This window comes from Furipterus horrens, unplaced genomic scaffold (genome assembly GCF_987537825.1).
Source record: "Furipterus horrens unplaced genomic scaffold, mFurHor1.1.pri manual_scaffold_6, whole genome shotgun sequence".
Classification (NCBI taxonomy): Eukaryota; Metazoa; Chordata; class Mammalia; order Chiroptera; family Furipteridae; genus Furipterus; species Furipterus horrens.
Window position 1 is genome coordinate 96,192,625 of NW_028327176.1, and position 20,356 is coordinate 96,212,980.

Sequence of the window (20,356 nt, forward strand, 5' to 3'; positions counted from 1 at the left end):
TAATTAGAGTTCTATACAAATATTGTTTTTTAACAATCCCCCCCCCCCCAGCTTCGAGCTAAAACTGGATTCTGTGTGTGTTTGTGTGTGTGGACGACTGCGAAGAATAGCACGTATCTTGTACATTTTAATTTTTTTAAAGCGTCAAATAAACCTGTTTCTTGAGTAAACCAGTACATTTCTGAAGTTAACAAAAAATCCCAAAGGAAACAAGAATTAACATCTTTGGAGCTTGATTTTTAAAAATTTTTTTTAATTAAAAAAATTCTATTCTTCACATTTTTTTGCTAGGCGAGAACCGGAGTTTGGAGGTAGACGAGCAGGCGAGCGGTTTGCCCGGGTGCAGAGCATGAAGGCCGGGCGGGCGCGGGGAGCGGGCGCCCGCCGCCCGGCGCGGGGGTGAGCGAGAGAGAGAGAGCGGAGCGCGTGTGGCCGGCGCCGCTCGGCCGGGAGCTCCCGCGCCCGCGCCCCGCGCCCCGCGCCCGCCGCCGCCGCCGCCCCTGGTGCGATGGCGCAGAAACCCCGTTGACAAGGCACTGCTTTTTCATGACGGTGAGTTTCCCTTTGAGTGTATTATAATTTTGTGATAAAAATTTCAAGGAGAAAAAAAAACACACAACCTCCTTCCTCTGCCTCTTTCCTTTGGGGAGGGGACAAGCGAGGGAGGGGGGACTGGAGGAGATCTATCTCCAGACAGACAGAATAGAAAGAGGAGCAAATTAAACACCGAGTTGCCAAAACCAGGATATTAGGTTTCAGCCCAGAGAGCTATTGGCTAAGGCTGTGTTTTTTTTGGGGGGGGGGGGTGGGTTTGTGGGTGGGTGATGGTGGTGGTGGGTGGATGTTTAATGGACACGGAGAAAAGGGGAATCGAGTGTTTATGCCTTTCCCAGCGCCGCCCGGGCCCCGGGAAGACCAAGTTCACAGTCTCGGGCGGGGGCGCGGGCGGGCAGGGGATGGCGGGGCCGGGCCGGGGGCGCCGCGGCGGGGTGGGGGCCCCAGCGCTTTTTTTTTTTTTTTTCCTTTTCCGCGGATGCAAATTTCTGGAGCGGGGAGAGGGAGAGCCTGGGAAGGGGGATGGCGTGGCGGTTGGTGGTGGGGAGGGGAGGAGAGGGGAGGGGAGGGAAGCCTTTTAATGACTCATTGATTGAGCCAGTTTAAAATTAGTTGTGTGCGAGAGTAAGTGTTTTTTCCGCCCCCCGGAGCCGCCAGGAGCAGGGAAGGAGGGAGCAGGGCTCGGCAAGAGGAGGACGGCGCGGCGGGGCCGCGAGCAGGGGGCAGGGAGGGCCAAGAGTGACGGCAGGCGAGGAAGAAAAATCAGCCTTCCCAATCTCCTCCCCTCTGTTTTACCCCCCTCGTTCCTTTTCTCCCTCGGAAGCTCTTGGGTGTGAATCGCATTTTCTTTCTTCTCGGCAAAATGGACCCCGCGTCTCGAGAGGGGGAGGGGAACGTGTGGGGAGGAGGCGGCGGCGGCCGGGTCCAGGTTTATTTTTCATCCTGGTTTCCTCCTCGCCGCTGTTACGGGCGGCCGCGGCGAGGAGAGCGAAGGCCGGAGCGCAGCAGGGAGAGCTCGGGGCCGGCCGCCGGTCCCGGCGCGCGCCTGCCGGCGGAACTGTCCCTTCGAGCTGCCTAACGCCGGAGCAGGACCCGCAGCCGGGCCCGGACGAGCCCTCGCGACGCGCGGAGGAGCGGCAGCCCAACCAGGCGCCTCCTGCGTGGGCCCCGCGGCCGGGCCGAAGAGAAGGGAGACTGTGGTGGTGGCACTGTTTTGGCCGAGCGCGCGGGCCAGATGCGGGTTCGCATCCCCCAGTTGTCCCGAATGCGGGACCTTGCGGAGGGCCGGTGGTGGCGGCGGTTGGAAGGTGCTAAGATGGCGCTGGGCCTGGCCGGTCGCCAGAGCTGGTGGCGCAGTTGCTCCACGGGCGCCATCTTCCCTGGCGGCGCCCTTCGCGGCCGCTTCGCCTGCCCGTGTCCCCGCCGTGAGCTGCGGGGCGAGGGCGAGCCCCGCTCCGGGCGCTGAAAGCGGCCTGTGGGGTCGGGGCGGCACTGCTGAGACGGTGGCCTGCGAGCCTTGTCCTCACCCAGGCCCGAAAGACGAAGCGTCTGGTTTGGAGAACAAAGGGGCTGGGGCTGGCGACATCCTGCTCCTTACCACTTGTGTTTGAAGAAAGGCGTGGGCAGCGGGTCCGGGTCCCCTCCCTGGGCGTGCATCCCGCGGCCGGCACTGGGGTGAGGGGTTCCCGCCATCTCCCGCTGCCTGAAACGGGGGGCTTTGTCTCCCCTGGCCTGGCTGCGGGCAGGGCATTGAGGCTTTTCCTTCATCCTCTTCCCATTAATTCTGAGAGCGGCGTGAAACCAGGTTACAAAATTGCAGGAGTCCAGGACAATGCCTGTCTGCCTTCCAGTAACGTGTTTCTCTGTAGCTGCCCTGCGTTTTTATTTCTTTCGTTGGATGTATTTTAAAATAACCCTGGAGAGACATTTATCTAGTTGTCAAATTGTGGGAAGGTAATGGGTTCCAGTGATTTGAAACTTCTTGTTGGCCTTCATATTACGTATTCCCAACGGTAGTAAATTAAAAGTGTCTTAGAACTCTGATCTGAAAAATTAAACTTGCTTTGAAACACAGACCTTTTTCCCTTTTCTCCTTCCTAAAACAAAAACTGCCCTGTGTTTGGGGTAGTCTCTTTCTTAACAATATAAGGCTTCTCAGTTCCCGGACTCGCCAGTGTTTCCTTACAAGCACCCATATAAATATCTGTCCTGTAAGTAGCTCCATATTGAGAGAGGTGTAGGTTTTAACTTTTCGCGGCTACTGAAAAGATTATTGGGAGGAGGAAAAACTATAAAGCTTTGATCTCTTTAGGAGTTCACGGAGGTTGGAAGTAAATACTTAATTTCTAGTGAATGAAAGTTAAGAGCACCAGTAAGTGTGTCCTCTTGCTTAAAAAAACGTCCACTGTGTCAGTGGTCCCTACGCCCCCAACCGCGGACCAGTATCTTGCCCCTCACATTACGGCCTCAGCTCCGCCTCCTGTCCCCGCCCCCACCCGTGGAAAAATTGTCGTCCAGAAATTGGTCCCTGGTGCCAAAAAGGTTGGAGACCGCTGCACTATATAGTATGCCGAGAACTGTGCTTGGTGCTTGGTTTAGTTACTATTTATCATGTCAGCCCTGCAATATTGATTTTATTATTTATTTTTAAAAATATTTCTTTTGGAGCGAGGGGAAGGGAGAGAGAAAGAGGGAGAAAAACATCTATGTGTGGGAGATATACTGATTGGTTGCTTCTCCCACACCCCCAACCAGGGACCTAGCCTGCAACCCAGGCCTGTGCCCAGACTGGGAGCAGAAGTGGGGACCCTTCATTTTGCAGGCCTGGTGCTCAATCCACTGAGCCACACTAGTCAGGGCTGCGATATTAATTTTATTATCTCTAACATTAACGTTAACCAAGACAGGAAATATTCGAGAGCTTGCAGTTTTAAGTAGTAGAATTGACGTTGGATCCCAAAAGCCATGTTCTTGGCTCTGAACCTGTTGTTTCCAAGTCTGAGCATTAGAATCAACTGGGGATATGTTTTTTAAGAGATTTGCAACATCACCTCTTCATTATTTGTTAGGGCTAGTTGGGTTTTTTTCAAAAGGTCCAGTGTGTTAGACAATCTCAGTTTTAAGCTGATTTTCAACTTCTTGATGCCTCTAACTCCCTCCAATTTTGAAATTCTGGCCCACCCAGGACTTCCTATGTCGGAATAGTACCAGCAGTCAATGTTACGCCAAAGCTCTCCAGGTGGTTCCCGTGTGCCACGGGTGCACATTCAGCATATCACTGTACTACTCTGTGCCGTGCTGCTGGCTCTTGGATTGCAACATGAGACTTCGTTCATATCATTTTGAGTTTTGGCCATTTATTGCTTGCACCATTCTCATAATAATTTTTCTCTTGTAGCTGCCCCTTATCAAATTGTTGAAACTACTTTCTTACAGAAAGAAGGCTTAGGTATCGTAAGACTAAAAAGCTCAGTGCATTTTTAAAAGCCTATCACTGAGAAATTAAATAACACACAGTCTTCTGAGTCTAGATGAGCCATCTAGTTTAATCAAGGCAGTTATGTAACAAAAATAGAATTGAATCTGGGATTGATAAATTAGGAATTGGGTAGAACTTGAAATAAAAGCCTAGAGATAAGTCCTTGGAAGAAAGGGTTTTTGTTTTTTAGGTTTTTGTGGGTTTTTTGTTTTTTTGTGTTTTGTTTTCTGATTTTGAATTTTATGTTTTGGGCTTTGGGAGGTAGGATGAGGAAATTAATCTAAACTTGAAACCTGATAACAGAATATGCATAGAGGCACAGGTCAGGAAGAAACTTCAGCTCCAGGTTTGCCAACCTGAGCAAAATGAGAACCAAGTCAGTGATGAAGTCATTAACTTCTCTGGTTTATTTCGTGCTTTCCTTTCTTTATTCTCAAATCACTCTTATCTTTAGTAATTGCTAGAGGAAATGGTTGAAAACTTTTGATTTTTTAAAAAAGATTTTTCTAAATTTATTTTTAGCAAGAGGGGAAAGGAGGGAGAAAGAGGGAGAGAAACATGATGTGCGAGAGAAACAGTTGCCTCTCTCAGGCCCCCAAATGGGGACCTGGCCCGCAACCCAGGCAAACCTGACTAGGAATCAAACCGGCAACCTTTCTTTCAGTCCACAGGCCCAGCACTCAGTCCACTGAGCCACACCAGCCAGGACAAAAACTTTTGCTTTTTTTGATGTCAAAATTACGTGTCCATATTTTGAAATTTTTGTAAGAAGCAACTGTTGAATACCTGTGTACAGTCTGTGTCCAGTCTAGACCAGCGGATGGGTGTTCTAATCTTTGACTGCCTGTGTGGCTTTTCTCCCCTCGTTTTTCATGGTAAATTCCAAAGTAATTATATTCTTTGACGAAACTCCAATAAAGCTTGAAAGGAAGGGAAATCTAAAGTAAACCTACTTAGAGGGAAAGAGTAGCTACCTTATTTTAAAGTAGCCTTTAGTGGAATTCAGACAAGATCTCTGCCCTCATGGAACTTACAGTATAGTGGGAAAACAGGAAATAAACAAATGATAATTACAGATTAAGAAAAATTATTAGAAGTTAATAAGCTGGTAGATCCAGAAAAGTGTTGTGGGGAATGACTGGCTGGTAAGAGTCAAGGAGCATCCCTTTGAAAAGGTGACATTTTAGTGGGGACCTGAAACATGAGCTTGTGCTAGCCATATGAAAAGCTGGGGAGACAGTCCTGGCCTGGGAACAGGTGCAAAGACCAGAAAGGCTGATAAGGTCATGGGTCTTAGAGAAAAGCAGGAGAATGGACTGAGATGGAGTTGGAAAGATACTACAGGGCTTCTTGTATTAGGCAGTACCTGGTTTGGGGATTTTATTTCAATGAAAATGAGAAGTTTTTGAAGGGCTTTAATTAGGGCAGTGATATGTTTTTGTTTTGGTTGTTACGTGAAGCAAGACAGGAAGCAGAGGGGACAGTTAGGAGAGTATTGCAATAGTTCAAGATTGATGGTATCTTAGGCAAGTACAGTGGCAATGGAGATGGAGCAGATTAGATGGTGGCTTTCAGATATATTTTGGAGGTGGAATCAGAAGTATTTGTTTAATGGGTTGGCTGTGGAGGGAGAAAGGAATCGTGGATAGCTTCAAGATTCTGGCCTAAGCCTTGGGGACTGATGGTGCCCTTTGTTGGTAGGAGAAGATGGGTAGAGGAACAAGTGGAGGGGTGGTTAACAAGACTTCTGTGTGGAATCTGTTATGCTTTTTGAAATATTTGTGAGACATCCAAGTGGAAAGTCAAAGTAGCAGTGAATATTCAACTTGAGCTGAGAGGCATAGACATAAATTTTGGAACTCACTAGCATACACATGATAAGTCATTGAACTGGTTGAGATTATTTGTGATCATAGAGGCCTCAAGATCAAGTCCTAAGAGTCTTCTGATACCTGAAGGAAACAGAAGTTTCGGCCCTTAAAGTGGGAGAGTGAGTTATCCTTTTCAAGAAAGGGGATGGCCCCTCTGTAAAATGTTGCTGAGAAGTTGTCAGTGAGGATAGAGAAATATCCATGTGGGTTTGGCATCGTGGAGGTGGCTGTTTTGACCAGCAGTTTCAGTGGGATATGGGGACGGAAGCCAGATTGGAACACGCTGAGGGAATGGGAAGTGAGATGAATGTGGATTGGTTGTCAGGGAAGTTTAGTTGTAAAGTGAAGACAGAAACAGCATAGCAGTGACTGGGGAGAGAAGTGGGGTTAAAGAATATCTTTTTTAAAAAATGGGAAATATAAGAGCATTTTCAAATAGGCTAATGAGAATAGGTAACAGAGGTGGAGAGAGTAAGGCAGAATAGAGATAAGACTACCAAAAGAGCAGAATTCTTGAGAAGGTGAGAAGGAATTCAGAACACAGGAAGAGGATCTGATCTGCTTTTGGTGGGAGCAAGAAGACTTGCAGTAGCAGGAGAGAAGGCAGAGAATACGAGCACAAGTGCAAGGAGGTTTATGATTTGCAGGTAGGATGTATGATTTCCATTTTCTGTGAAGTCTGAGGAGAGGCTAGCAACTTAAAGTAAAGGAAGAAGGGGTATGGATGGTTTGAGGCCAGAAGGACACCTCACTTCAGACAGCAGTAGAGTGAACTCACTAGAAACCAAGGTAGATTGCTGGGCATTATGGATTGCCTGGCTGTGGCTTGGTGGGGCGGCGGGGGAAAGGGTCTGAATTTAAGGTGAAACCAATCAACAGGATTAATTTAATCGTATGGTTTTCTGCAAGCAACATTCAGCTTTTACAAAGGAAACAGAACAATCAGGTGATCAGTTCAGCCAAGACTGGAGTTTTTGCCTCCTAGGCTCCTAGGTGTGACAGACGAAGAGAGGAGCTTGGGGAGGGAGGGGAGTTGCAGTGCTGAGCCTTGGGGTGTTAGCTAGGTAGGAAAGCAAGAGAAACTTCCTTGCTTCTCCTGGGGGTAGAGGGTGGCTGTGAACTTAACCGTGAATCATTCTTGGTTAAAAATAAGTTAATGGGCACAGAATTTCAATTTGGGATGATGAAAAAGTTCTGGAGCCTGATAGTGGCAACAGCCACCCAACAATGTGAATGCACTTTAATGCTGAACTGTACACTTAAAAATGGTAAATCTTGTAAGAAAAAGGGTTAACGTTTAAACATTGTGGCAGGTATATATGTTATTTGCACACTGCCGTGGACTATTTCCAAAGTACTATATTTTCTCTGGAAGAATATAGCTATAGAAATCAAATGTCAGCTTACTGAGACTAAAGAGAGTATTTCCTCTTATCACAGCCCCAAACTTGAGTGTGCGTGACAGTCACCTATCGCCAGAGATTCTGCCATGGGACCCAGGAATCTTACGTTGTTTCTCTGTTCACCAATTTATTTTAAGCCTTTAGCATAGCATTTAAAACAAGTTGGGCATTCAGTAAAATTTGCTCACTTAGAGAACCCAGGTAGAGTAGAATGATGGGAACCAAAGGGAAATGGGTATTAGACACGGGGAGGCCAGCGACACCTTCTACAATTAAAAGGAAATGTGAGAAAAAGAATAAGACCATTGGGTATGATTGTTGTTAGCATTTGACATTCTGAGTGGGGCGATGAGAAAAATCAGATTATTTTTGGGAGGTAGAGAGGGAAATAAGTATTTTTTCTTTTTATTGGATTTATTGCAGTGTGACATTGGGTAATAGAATTACATAGGTTTCAGGGATACAATTGAAATAAGTATTGGGAAACCATTTATTAAAGATTCAAACAATACCAAGTGGAAGTGTGTAGCACGCCTCTTAACCTCTCTCCATTCTTTCCTCTGAATCTGCTGTCATTCACCTTTTCATGAGGTTCCTCTGTTCCCTAGTTGTCTACAGAATAAGCAATAGTAATGTGAAACTAGAGAACAGGAGAGTAGCGTAGATGATAGGATTCAAAATATATGTCTACAATTACTTAGACGATGGTAAGGTCATATGTCAGGGACAGAGGCAAAAGGCTTTGGGGACTTCCGGACAAGATAGAGGCCTAGACAGACACGCTGCATCTCCCTCCACAACTAAGAAGGAATACAGCTACCTCCAAACTAGAGACAACCAGAAGTTCCAGAAAATTGAGCTGCATGGAAGTACAACAAATAAAGATCTAAAGAAGAAATACTCATCCAGACAGGTAGGAGGGGCGGAGCCGGGGTGGAGAGGACACAGTGGTGGCGGCAGCAGTGGTCGCAGCGGCAGGCCAGCGGAAAGCACAGTCATACATTTTAAAAAGTCAGGAGGGACACCTGGGGCCCACTCCCAGCACCAGACCAGACCAGTCCAGACCACACAACCAGACCAGACCACACAGCTCACGGTCCCAGCACTGGGGAAAATAAAACCTCATTGCTTCTGACAGTGCAAACCAGTGGGGGTTGGAGCGGAGGAAGAAACTGCCAGTCTCTCAGCAGAGTCCGCTTGTTTAAAGGGCCCCCATGATCCTAAAACATCTGCAGACCCACCCACTCTGGGAATAATGACCAGGGCAACAACTAGAGAGGCGCCAGTCCCATACAAAGTGGGAGAAGTGTCTGGAAAAGGGGCAAATGCTGAGCAAGAGACATTGTTCCCTCTCAGACCTCTCCCCCACATACAGCGCCTCAACGTGGTGAAACGGGTCACCCTGTACTGACGAACCCCTAAGGCTCGTCCCCTTACAACGTAATAGGAGCGACAGCTCTCCCTAAGACACAAAGGCAAACCAACACAGGAGCCTGTCAAGATGAGACAGAGAAGTATGGCCCAAAAGGGGGAACAGATTAAGGTTCCAGTGCAAGAAATAAGCGACGAGGAGATAGCCAACCTAACAAACGAGGAGACAGCCAACCTAACAGATGTAGAGTTCAAAACACTTGTGATAAAGATACTCACAGGCTTGACAGATATGCTGAAGTATGGCAAATGCATAAGGGAAGAGGTGAAGACTATGCTAAATGAAATGAAGAAAAATCCACACAAAATCAATGGTGAAGGGAAGGGAAGTGGGGTTCAAATCAATGATTTGGACATAAGGAGGAAAACAGTCAGCCAGTACAGAATGAGGAAACAAGAATTGAAAAAAAAAAAAGGAGAGGCTTAGGAACCTCTGGGACAACTTTAAACATGCCAACATCCAAACCATTGGGGTGCCAGAAGGAGAAGAGGAAGAGGAAGAAATTGAAACCTTATCTGAGAAAATAATGAAGGAAAACTCCCCATATTTGGCAAAGGAAATAGAATACAAGTCCCGGAAGCACAGAGAGTCCCAAACAAGCTAGACCCAAAAAGGACCACACCAAGATACATCTAATTAAAATGCCGAAAGTTAGAATCTTAAAAGCAGCAAGAGAAAAGCAGAGAGTTACCTACAAAGGGGTGCCTATCAGACTATCAGCTGATTTCTCAAAAGAAACTTTGCAGGCAAGAGGGGACTGGCAAGAAGTATTCAAGGTGATGAAAAGCAAGGACTTACCACCAAGATTACTCTATCCAGTAAAGCTATCATTTAGAATGAAAGGGTAAAGTGCTTCCCAGACAAGGTAAAGCTAAAGGAGTTCATCATCACCAAGCCATTATTATATGAAATGTCAAAGAGACTTACTTAAGAAAAAGATCAAAATTATGAACGTGAAAATGACAACAAACTCACAACTATCAACAACTGAATCTAAAAAATAAGAACAAAATCCAACTAAGGAAACCAGAATAGGAACAGAGTCATAGGGATGGGGATCATTTGGAGGGTTATCAGCTGGGAGGGGGAAGGGGGAGAAATGGGGTAAAGGTGCAGGGATTAGGAGCATAATTGGTTGGTACAAAATAGAGAGGGGCAAGTTAAGAATAGTACAGGAAAGGGAGAAGCCAAAGAACTCATATGCACAACCCATGGACATGAACTAAGGGGGGTGGGATTGCTGGAGGGAAAAGGGGTACTGGGCAGAGAGAATCAAAGGGGAAAAAAATTGAAACTACTGTAACAACATAATAAAATATACTTTTAAAAAAAAGCTTTGAGCTTAAGGAGAGGAGTAAATTTGCAGAATGTATCAGATGTGGAGGAAAGTGGGTAAAAGAAATGGTACTTAGCTGTCATGAGGCAATGTGAATTAGTAACACCAGATGCATCTGTGCATGATATGGTTCTCAGGGGATGAATAACATTCTGTAGCAAAAGTGGAAAGCCCAGTGGGTGAGGGGGCTGGCAGGAAGTGGTGGAGGCAGTAAAATGAGTGTGGAGGTGGGAGAGCTCACAGAAAAGGAATGGAGTGTGGACTTCAAGGGGAAGCCCTAAATTGGAAATCTTGTAAGTTGTATCTCGCTCAATGGAGATGGAGCCCAGGATGCGGCTCTGCTTGGGGTGGCTTGCCCATTCCGAGTGCAAGTCAAGAGGCTCAGAGACTGTTAACATATGTTGTAAGGGAAGGTGAAAGAGGTCTTGGGGAGAAGCAGTTGGGGGCTCTGATCTACAGTATTTTTTTCCTTACGTCATAGGTACTTGCACTCAGGAAAAGATCCTGAGACCTCCCTGTACCAGGTCTTAACCCTAGGTTCCCCTTAAGTCTAATCAACTTTAATTTATATAGCTGTGATGTTTAAATTATAAATTCCTTTTAAATAAAGTTGTAAAATTGAAATTTTTCTGTTTTTGTGGATTCTTTGGCTATTTTGAAAACACTTAAATTACCTGAAATAAAAACCCTGAGTGTGTGGGAAGGAGGAATGAAAGGTATTGTCTTTCTAAAAAAGGCTTATTTCAGTTCAGCCAAAATCCAGTATGCTTCATTATATCATCATCAATTAAATTTTGTGTCCTAACCTGTAACTGAAACATTTCACAAGGGAAAAACATGGGGGAAAGAAATAATATTTGTTAAGCCTCACTATTACTTCAAGCCCTGATGGGTTTAATATTACTAAATTCTCACAACAACCCTGCAGTGCGCTTTTGCCTCGATTTTCTAGATAATAAAGCTGAGGTTTAGAAACGATTAATAAGTTGCCCAAGGTTATGTCACTATGGGGCAGAGCTGGGATTTTGAATATATACTGCAGACCCATGCATCATACATTTTGCCATTGGTATTAAGCCCATATATAAATTTAATCTACAAATGACTACCTACAAGGTAAACATTTTGAGCTCTTAAAATTGGAAGACCTTTGTTTGAATAGGAGGAATAGGGAAAAGTGATGATTTAATGGCTAAATAAAAATTGTGACCAAAAAAACAAGATCTCTTAGGTTGATAGTCAAATTTTAGGTCAAAGCAGTTATTCTGTTACTTCTGCAGGTAATTCAGTTTTTATTTGCATAGTATGGTGAGTCAAATATGGGGACCATTTTAGCTCTATATTTGGTAGCAACCAGGGATTAAGAATCATGTCTTTCACTTTTAAAAAAATCCTAATTGGAAAAGAGACTCTTTTAAAAATAAGACCTTATTTAAAATTGATATTGTGTAGCTCATGTTGTTCCCTTGCTTGAAATATTGTCAGTGTAAGCGCAGTAATCATAGTACAGATTTGGGAGGAAACTATTTAAAATACACAAAGTGTGATTTGCTTTAAATAAACGTTATTTTAAATAGGTCATACTGTAGGATGAATATATAAGGCAGATTTACTCAGTTGTGGCCAGTGAGATAACCTGTCAAAATGAATTACTTTTTCCTTTTAACTCTACAAGAAGGTTAGCCCCTATAGGCAACAGTAGTAAAAGATCTTGAAACACTCTCACTGAGGCTTCTTGAGTTCCCTTGGGCTGACAGAGCTCTTGAGCATTCTGTTGCTCACCCAACAGTCTGAGGTAGTGCTTCATGCAAGGCTGCAAGAACTACCTTGAATTTTCCTCCTCACCCAGTGAGAACCAACCTTCTCCCTACTTATTAGTGGTAAGCCTAATTTAGGGAGATGAAAAATTTCAGAATCTTGTGGTATGTGTATTGTGGGAGAGAACTTCAAAATTTGTTACAAAGACTAAATATTTTGAATATGACTTAGGAGTATTGAGACTGCTATTTATTGTAGGTATTGAATCAACCATCTTTAAAAGTTGCTTGCAGTATACTCATATTTCAGATAGGATTCCTTTTATTGTAATTTTTAAAAAGATAAATCAGTTTATCTGATTTCTTGGTTAAGTTTTTATTTCAGAATTGGTATTCAGTGCTCCTTAGAAAATATTGTATAGTATTTGGGCCACCCCCATCAGTGGATTTTTAGCATTAACTTATTTATTTAATTTTAAAATTTTAAAGTTGATATTAGAGAGAAAGGGAAAAAACATCGATTTGTTGTTCCATTTATTTAGGCATTCATTGGTTGATTCTTATTAATTGATTATTTTTTTAATTGTTATTGTTTAATTCTTGTATGTACCCTGACTGGGGATTGAACCCACAACCTTGGCATATCGGGAATAATGCTCTAACCAGCTGAGTGACCCAGCAAGGGTCTTAGTGATAGCTTTTAAAGTCCTAAGCATTTCTTCTGAATTAAAAAGGGAAACTATAGTTGTTGACTAAACTTCGTTTTAGTAGAATATACATGAAAATTTTACAAATATAAAATAACTTAGAGTAGTTTATAATTTATTCTTTTCAGAAATGATTTCTCAAAAAATTAGTAGAACTAGAGAAACTTGGATGCCATTTTGAGAGATTAAGTTTAAAATCATATTTGTGTTTGGCAAACAATGGTATTACAAAGTTAAAATTACAGTGGAGAGCAACAGGGGAAAAATTGGGACAACTGTAATAGAACAACAATAAAAAGATTTTAAAAAGAAAGAAATTTAGCCCTGGCTGGTGTGGCTCAGTGGATTGAGTGATGGCCTGAGAAACAAAGGGTCACTGGTTCGATTCCCAGTCAGGGCACATGCCTGGGTTGTAGGCCAGGACCCCAGTTGGGGACATGTGAGAGGCAACCACACATTGATGTTTCTTTCCCTTTCTCCCTCCCTTCCCCCTCTCTAAAAGTAAATAAATAAAAATCTTTAAATAATTATTTCTTTAAAAAAAGGAAATTTTAAGAAAAGATGGGGAAAAAAGCAAAGTTAGAATTAATATCAAAGAAAGCAAATTTTAATTTTTTAAATTGGACTTAATCTGGAAAGTAGATTTTTTTTTTAATGTGGAGAAATATCTTCAAATTTAAAAGTAACTCCATGTGTAGAGACTGCTAGATTTTTTTTCTCCGTATTACTGAGAGTAAAAGTTATTTTTGATTGTGTGGTTTTGATTTGGAAGTATTTCATCTAGGATTTAGAATAAATGAGTACTGCTATATTTAGATTTATTTTAATGCTGATGTTTCCTAGAAGCGCAAAGAAATATATAAAGAAATATGTCAGTTTATTCTTATTTCCCACTTGTATTCTGATTCTGTGAGAATCTTAGGATCAGAGAGATCCATGAAAGTCCAATCCCTTTTCTCTGTGATCACACTTTAAAAAGGAAGATTTACAACTGGATGTGTTTGGAGCTGCTTTTATCCATAGACTTCAAGATTTATTTTTCTTCAAATTTTAAAACTGTCTTACTTGTTTCTCTTTATTAGTCTGACTTTATATGTCATATGATATATACTTAGATTCATTTTTTTGTTATGGTATATATTATGTAGGTAAAACAATCTAAAAGTAAATGTCCAGAGAGTAATACAAAGAAAAATGAAATTTGGGTAACCATGTTGTTTAAAAAAGAAGGATGGGGCCCTGGCTGGTGTGGCTCAGTGGATTGAGCGCGGTCCTGCGAATCAAAGAATCATGGGTTTGATTCCCAGTCAGGGCACATGCCTGGGTTTCGGGCCTGATCCCCAGCTGGGTGCATGCTAGAGGCAGCCACACACTGATGTTTCTCTCTCTTTCTTCCTCCCTTCCCCTCTCTCTAAAAGAGGGGAGGAGAGAAATTTAACTTACTTGGAAATGTAAAATGGATAGTGTGACACACCAAATACCTAATGCATACCAGAGAAAATGTGTTTATCTTTTTTATGTGATATTTTATGAGTACTAATATATTAGTATGCATTCTTTTTACATTTTCACTGTCATGTTAAAGTTTTAATCAATTACAGAATTAGCAGAAGTCATGCAGGGCTCTGTTAACAGACCTTCTCCTCCAGCACTCACAGAGGATTGTGCTTGTGCTACACTAGATAAATAAAAAAATCTTCCTCTAATGTTAGACAGTTGTCTAAACTGTTTTTCAAAACTTCTTTAGTTCTGTGAATACACGTATGGTATAAATTTAGATAAACTGTTTCAAAGAACACATTTTCTTCATTACAGTTTGATGTTTCCCAGCTAGAACTTTCTGCTATCATTAGATTAAAAAAAAGTGACATAAAACCTGTTTGATGTTAACTCTTTATTTTTGTCACATATTATGTACATTCTCAACTCATAATTATTATTTAAAATGTTCTGTGTTTCAAATTACCTTACTATCAGGATGTTACCTTGAGCCTGACTTTCAAGAATGTCCTCAGGATATAAGATGCTATAAAAGTCCCAAAACCTATATTTTCTTTAAAGAGCATGTCATGGATTTGGTATTATGTATTTAGATTATATACACACACCTCTAAAATATTTCCATCCTATTAAAATTAATTTAAAATTAAATATTCAAGCTTTTTCTTATACTGCTTCCCAGAATGTTTTTCTAAATGGAATTTGAAAATTATTACTGTAATTATCTACTATCAAAGAAAAAGCCACTGCACTGAAGTTTTGTCTTCGAATATTTATTTAGTGCCAACTTTGTTCAGAGCACTTGGAGAGTACAGGAACACATAATCTAGCTAGGCGGATAATAGATATCAGAGAAATACACAACAGTACATGGTAAGTGCCCAATGAGCGGTACAAGTGAGAGCAAAGGAGAATCTTCAACCCAGGTGTTTGAGAGCATCCATCCATCATTCATGCAGAAAATACTGTTGAGCTCCTAATGTATGCCAGGTGCCACTCAAGACTCTAGGATGTCTCAGTGAACAAAAGACCAAGGCCCTGTGTCTCATGGAAAGACAGACAGTAAACCTAGGTAAACTTTGTAGTAAGTTAAAGGGTGAAAATAAAGCAAGATAAGGAAGATGTGGAATGTTGGGTGGGTGAGAAGGTGGTCATGGTAGGTCATGATCATCTGAGCAGAGACTTGAAGAAAGTAAGGGGTGAGCCTGAGGATACCTGAGGGAACAGTGTTCCAGGCAGAGAGCAGCCACTGCAAAGGGCCTGAGACTTGAGAATGCTGGTGAGTTCAGGGCATGGTTGAGGGGTTGGGGGCTCGGGGAACAGTTGTGTAGGGCTTCATATAGAAGAGGATTTTGGTTTTTACCATGAGGGAAATGAGGATACATTGGAGGGTTTTGATTTATGTTCTAAAGGGATTATTCTGAAGGATGGGTTGAGAATAGATTGTAAGGAGTAAAAGAACAGGAGCAAAGAGACCAGATGGGACGTAATAGCTTGGACTAGGGAGATGGCAGTGGAGGGGGTACGTGGTTGGAATCGGGATCTATTCCGAAAGTATAGCCAATGGATTTTCTTGGTGGATAGGGTGTGGGGCATAAGACAATGAGCAGGCAAGAGATACATCTAGGAAATGGAGTTTGAACTGAAGCCTAAAGGACTTTTTGACCAAGAGTAGGCATAAGCAGAGGAATTTAGGTGGGAAAGAATTAAATTAGGTGAGGAGTTTATGAGAGGGGCAAGGCAGTGAGGAAACTCCTTTGGATGAAGTGAGAAGTTGGTAAAAGGAGAGAGGAAAATAAAAGGAAGGCTGGGAAGGGACATTGGGATCAGTTTGTGAAATGCTCTAAATGCAGGGCCAAAGTATTTGAATTTTTTCCTTACTCATATATCATAAAAGTTTTCAAGCAAGGCAGTGATTTGACTTAAAAAGAAAGAAGCATTGTCATTGATAATTGCTTTGGAACCAGACAGATCTGAATTCCCACTCACGTTCTTTTTCTTGCTGTGCTGTCTGAGTAAGTTGCATAACTTCTCAGAGGGGATGTGCTTCTGTTTTTTTGTCTGGATTACAATTTACTTTTCAGAGGGAGTTTGTAGTGATTAGGTGAGATCATGCATATAAAACATAAACATAGTGCTTGACCCATTTGGGTCTTAGCTATTACTGCTTTTTAAAAGTATTATTAATATTAAAAAAGTAATATTAAAGCAGTGTTTAATTAGACTAGTCTGCTAACAGTGAACAAATGAGTGACCCACCTAGAAATTAAAATAGACTTTTTATCTAAAGTAAACTATTCCTGTCAGCCAATATTCCTATCTGGGAGTAGGCATTGCCCCTTGAAATTGCTGTTGTTTGTCTAGTAGTATACTGAACACAGCAGAAATGGAACACAAGAGTTTTTCCTCAACAGCATATTCAGAGATCAAATCTAACAGATTATCCTCTTAATAGTCCCAGTTCGGTATAGAAAAGGCTCTGAGAAATTTAGCAGTAGAAACCCGATGTCACTTTAAAACCCAGTTTCTAAGAATAAATGTCCTGATAAACACTGTTCAGCAGAACACAGGTTTAGAAATTGCTGGGAAAGTGAAGAATAGGGTATGGGCATTAGTTCCATTGAAATATATAAAAACATACCTTAACAAAAATATATATGTATACTAAAGAAAAAGACTCAATAATGTTCCAAAGTATTCATCTCCCAAGCTGCCATAACAAAATATCATAGATCAGGTGACTTAAACAACAGAAATTTAGTTTCTCAGTTCCAGAGGCTGGGCAGTCTCAGACCCAGCTGCCTGCTGATTCAGTTGCTGGGAAGGTCCTCTTCCTGCTTTGCGGACGGCAGCCTTCCCTCTGTGCCCCCACGGGAGCTCTGGTGTCTCTTCGTCTTTTTATTTTTAAGAGAATTTTTTTGTTTTTGTTTTTAGAGAGAGGGGGAAACATCAATATGAGAGAGAAATATTGATCAGTTGCCTCTCGCATGTGCCCCAACCAGGAACCAAATCTGCAACCCAGGCATGTGCCCTGCCTGACCAGGAATGGAACCCATGACCTTCCAGGTTTACTGGTCAGTGGTCCAGCCAACTGAGCCACACCAGCCAGGGCTCTTTCTCTTCTTATAGCAGCACCAGCCCTCTTGGATTAGGGCCGCACCCTGTGACCTGTCCCCAAATACAGTCCATCGGGAGTTAAGGTTTCAATATGAGTTTTGGAGGGACACAATTTAGTCCATAGCAGTCACCTTTACGCAGTGGAATCATAAGTAATCTTCATTTTCTTTTCTGTACATTTCTATACTTTCCAAACTTTACACAGTTGAGGGTGTTGGGTGAAAAACACTTATAAATTCCACTTATATGAGGTACTAAGAGTAGTAACATTCATAGTGACAGAAAATAGAATAGTAGTTGCCAAGGGCTGCGGAGAGGGGAAGGCAGGAGTTAGTGTTTAATAGGTATAAAGTTTCAGTTTTGCAAGATGGAAAGACTTCTGGAGATGGATGGGTAGTGATGGCTGCACAATAATGTGAATTAATACCACTGAACTGTGCAGTTAAAATGGTGTATAAGATGGTGAGTTTCATGATCGGTGTATTTTATCACACCCAGCCCCCTACCACCCTCCAAAAAACAAAACAAAACAAAAACTTTTAGAAAATACACAGCTTTTGGAGCTAGACTGGGTTTAAATACCAGTTCTGTGTTGATCTAGTGGTTCTCAAACTTGAGTATGTGTCAGAATTACTCAGAGAACTTGTTTAATACCTCTGAGTTCCTGATCCAGTAGGTCTGGGATGGGCCTGAGGATGTGCATTTTATACAAGTTCCTAGGTGATTGAGGACCACTGGCCTAGAGCAAGTCTTGGTTTCCTTGCTTATAAAAGCGGGTCTGTGAGCCGGTGGTGAGGCTTGTGTGAGAGTAACAGATCCAGAAGCTCTTACTTAGCATCATCTTTAGTGTTCTGTTAGCAAATCATTTGTTTGCTTTTATTTTCAAGTTATTTACTTTTGGATTTTTTTCTCCCATGTAACTATGGTCATTTTACACAAACATGAAGAAATAACTTATTTTTAGAAACATATATTAAAACCTTTAAGTATGTAAGAGGCATGTAACATTAACTTTCTTCCTTAGAAGATTAGGATTATTTCAGTCCAGTGGCTAAACTAGGGCTATCTTTGGAATTGATTTTAAATCGGGGGGGGGGGGGGGGGGTTGTATTGTGGTGAAAATAAAGAGTTATTTCCTTAAACACTTCCATAAAAAAATCTCATGAGCAAAATCTCTGGGATACCCTATATAAATAATTAGGGTAAATATTAATCATTTCTTCTTCAGCTGTTCTTAAATCTTCTTAAAGATTTCCACCTTGTGGCTATCCACAAGGGCTAGCAAGGGCAAGTGAACCTCTAGGCCAGTGTTTTTCCTAAATTAAGTTCTATCCGCCTATAGTCCTGAACTATCCGATGTGGTGACTACTAGCCACATATGACTGTTAGCACTTGAAACGTGGCTAGCACCATTAGGATGTGCTTTTAGTGTAAAGTCCATACCAAGTTTTGAAGACTTGGTGTGAAAAGGATATAAATATCTCATTGATTTTATACTAGCTAAATGTTGAAATGATTATCTAAATATCAATGAATACTAAATAAAAATATTTTTTATTTAGTCTGAAATATTTTTGAATATTCTAGACTGAATAAAATATATTAAAATTAATTATACTTGGCCATGGCCAGGTAGCTTAGTAGGATAGAGCATCATCCTGATACAACAAGGTTCCAGGTTCGATCCCTGGTCAGGGCACATGCAGGAAGCAACCAGTGAGCCCAGTGTGTCTCAGTGAAGGATTGAGTGTGGTCCCGCAAACCAAAAGGGTCACAGTTCGATTCCCGGTCAGAGCACATGCCTGGGTTGCAGGCCAGGTCCTCTGTTGGGGGCATGCAAGAGGTAACTGATGGTTGTTTCTCTCACACATTGATGTTTCTCTCCTTCTCTTTCTCCCTCTCTTCCCCTCTCTCTAAAAAATAAATAAAATCTTTAAAAAGAAGAAGCAACCAGTGAATGCATAGGTAAATGGAACAGAAAATTGATGTTTTTCTTTCTCTCTCTAATCAATAATTTTAAAAATGTAAAATTAATTACACTTAAAAAATTGGCTACTGGAAAGTTTTAAATTACACATGTGGCTTTCACTTGTAAGTCCTGTTTATTTTTTTTGGATAACTGTGCTACTGGAGACCTTCTAGGAGTTAATAGGTGTTGGGGGTAGGGTAAGGGGGGTGAGAAAGGAGGATTCTGTGGCAAAGTCAGTAAGGGGAACAATGAGTTGGGGTTTTTTTGTTTGTTTTTTGTTTTGTTTTTATTTTATTTTATTGATTATGTTGTTACAGTTCTCACAATTTCTTTTCCCCCTGCTCCCCTCTTCCCTCCAGTTGTCTCCCCCCCTTAGTCCATGCCCATTGGTTGTGCGTACAGTTCTTTTTAACATCTTCCTGTCTACTCCACTCCCTCCTACTATGCTTAATTCCTGTACCATCTTCCTCCCTTTTCCTCCTTCCCCTCCCCACTGACCTCCCCCCAATATTTTCCCCATGCCTGTAATTCTTTTTCCCCTCTCGTTGCCTACTTAGTTTGCCTTTGTTTCAATTCCCTAGCTTCTGTTGTTGGTCGTTGTGATACAGTTTTCATTTTAATGTTCATAGTTTTGATCCTCCTCCTCCTAAACCAGTCCCTTTAACATCCCATATAACAGTGGTTTGGATCTAACAAACTCCTTCAGTTTTACTTTGTCCTGGAAGCACTTTCTCTGCCCTTCTATCCTGAATGAGAGCTTCGCTGGATAGAGTAATCGTGGTTGAATGTTTTTGATTTTCATTACTTTGAATATTTCTTGCCAGTCCCTTCTTGCCTGCAGAGTGTCCTTTGAGAAATCCGATAATAGTCTAATTGGGACCCCTTTGTACAGAATTCTTCTCTTCTTTCTTGCTGCTTTTAAGATTCTCTCTTTATCCTTAATTTTTGACATTTTGATGATAATGTGTCTTGGTGTGGTCCTCCCTGGGTCTAGTCTATCCAGAACTCTCTGTGCTTCCTGGACCTGTAAGCCTTATTTCCTTCCCCAAGTTAGGGAAGTTCTGCTTCGTTATTTTTTCACATAAATTTTCAATTTCTAGTTCTTCTTCTTCACCCTCTGGCAATCCTATAATTCGAATGTTCGTTTGCTTATAGCTGTCCCAGAGGTTTCTGAGCCTCTCCTCATTTTCCTCACTTTTTGTTTCCTCTTTCTGCACTGGTTGACTGTTTG

The 20,356-nt window shown here is 42.0% G+C and overlaps 1 protein-coding gene across 1 annotated transcript in view; it reads left to right on the plus strand.

The window, feature by feature from the left end:
• Nucleotides 1-473: 473 nt before the first annotated feature.
• BICRAL (BICRA like chromatin remodeling complex associated protein) overlaps nucleotides 474-20,356 on the plus strand; it is a 77,020-nt gene continuing 57,137 nt past the window's right edge. The window contains exon 1 of the mRNA XM_090282424.1: nucleotides 474-552. The gene's annotated coding sequence lies outside the window, so the exon portion shown is untranslated. The remainder of the gene's footprint in view (nucleotides 553-20,356) is intronic.